Below are 2,319 nucleotides of genomic sequence, written 5' to 3'. Positions count from 1 at the left end.
GGATCCCAACTGTATACTTTCAATTTCTATTAGAAGCAAAGTTATTTATTTATTTATTTTTTATGAGAATGACAACTAAATTTGACAATTTTCCCCCTCTACTATAATGAAAGAACAAACCAGAAATTATCACCATCAACAAACTTCAAGCATTACCAGCATATGCAAATTTGCATTAACATCAAACAGACTTCCAACATCTGAACATGAGCTTGATTAGGATAAAAGCCAAGTTTGAGCACAAGCAGTGAAGCAACCTTGCATGAAAAGAAGATGAAGCTGAGGTATAGACTAAACACTTTCCTCAGATCTGAACTATTTCTCAGCTTAATAGTGGCTAGTCTTGCTCTAATACAAGACTTGATTTGAGATATTATGTGTTGGTCAGATATGATTCAGTGGTGCTCATTACATTGAAATTCCTCAGAATTTTTGGTTCATAAGTTGCTTTGCTTTGGTATGCTGCAATTTATTGGAAAGGAATGCTAGTGCTTTCAGAAATCAGTGTTCTTCTAAAACTTCACCAAATATTAAATAAATAAGAGAATAAAAAATAATAATAATAATAATATTTATATATTTTTAAAAAGTTATCTTTTGGGATAATTTTACTGACACCCCCCAGATTTGGCCAAATATCACATTAAAATAACTTTTAAAAATAACCATCACTCAACCTTCAAACGTTTATTCCGTCTTTCACTCACACCCCAACCGTCATGTGCAGAACTCTGACACTATATAAAATGACTTATATACCCTTTGACTTTGTCAAAAGCATTATAACTTATAGAATTAAATAAAAAGACTAAAATATCCCTACATTACAAATTTACAATTATAATATATATATATTATTAAATGTACAAAGAGTTTCAGTATTTCAGTATTTATTTATTAATATAAAAAAAGAGTTTTTATAAACAAAAAATTACCTAAAAATTATTTAAAGAGCTTAATTTAAATTACAAATTACCTAATAAAATTTTAAAAAATTAATTTAAAGAGTTTAATTAAAATTACAAATTACCTAATAAAATTCATTTTTCTTGTCCCACATTGGTTTTAAGTAAAAAGGATTGCATAAAAACCTCATGAAGGGGCGGCTACGTCCCTACTTTCAGGGTCGCCTTATTGACCCGCCGGGTCGGAAACTCACTCTTACCTTCTTTGACTATAGACCTAAAGAAATAATAATCACACCTTTCTCAGCCTTTTGGCTAAGATCAAGTGTAGTACTAAATTTTTTTGGGTCGGCCTTTTAGCTAACCTTTATTGGTCTTTTGGCTAAGATCAAGTGCAGTACTACTTTCTTGGCCTTTTGGCCTTCAGTATTTTTTTATTAATATAAAATTAATTTAAAGAGTTTAATTAAAATTACAAATTACCTAATAAAATTCATTTTTCTTATCCCACATTGGTTTTAAGTAAAAAATATTACATGAAAGCCTCTTATAAAACTACAGACCTAAAGAAATAATAATTACACCTTTCTCAGCCTTTTGGCTAAGATCAAGTGTAGTACTAAATTTTTTTGGGTCGGCCTTTTGGCTAACTTTTCTTGGTTTTTTGGCTAAAATCAAGTGTAGTTGGCTTTTTGACTAAGATCAAATGTAGTACTACTTTCTTGGCTTTCAATATTTTTTTATTAATATAAAAAATAAAAAAAAAGTCTTTATAAACAAAAAATTACCTAAAAATTATTTTAAAAGGTTTAATTCAAATTAAAAATTACCTAATAAAATTTATAAAAATTAATTTAAAGAGTTTAATTCAAATTACAAATTACCTAATAAAATTTATTTTTCTTGTCCTACATTGGTTTTAAGTAAAAAGGATTATATGGAAACATCTTATAAAACTATAGAGCTTTATGCAAAGAGTTTCAGTATTTCAGTATTTATTTACTCATATAAAAAAAGAGTTTTTATAAACAAAAAATTACCTAAAAATTATTTAAAGAGTTTAATTCAACTTAAAAATTACCTAATAAAATTTATAAATATTAATTTAAAGAGTTTAATTCAAATTACAAATTAACTAATAAAATTAATTTTTCTTGTCCTACATTGGTTATAAGTAAAAAAGATTACATGGAAGACTTTTATAAAACTATAGACCTAAAGAAATAATAATCATACCTTTCTCGGTCTTTTGGCTAAAATCAAGTGTAGTACTAAATTTTTTTGGGTCGGCCTTTTGGCTAACCTTTTTTGGTATTTTGGTTAAGATCAAGTGTAGTAGTACTTTCTCGGCCTTTTAACTTTAAGTATTTATTTATTAATATAAAAAAAAAAAAGAGTTTTTATAAACAAAAAA

The 2,319-nt window shown here is 26.5% G+C and overlaps 1 pseudogene; it reads left to right on the top strand.

The window, feature by feature from the left end:
* Positions 1-1,485: 1,485 nt before the first annotated feature.
* LOC132272306 (U2 spliceosomal RNA) lies at positions 1,486-1,628 on the top strand (annotated as a pseudogene).
* Positions 1,629-2,319: the final 691 nt, after the last annotated feature.

The sequence above is a fragment of the Cornus florida genome, unplaced genomic scaffold, assembly GCF_030987335.1.
Source record: "Cornus florida cultivar Cherokee Brave unplaced genomic scaffold, ASM3098733v1 CherokeeBrave_3.0.0_Hap2_Chr08, whole genome shotgun sequence".
NCBI lineage: Eukaryota > Viridiplantae > Streptophyta > Magnoliopsida > Cornales > Cornaceae > Cornus > Cornus florida.
This window is presented reverse-complemented; position numbering and strand designations above follow the sequence as displayed.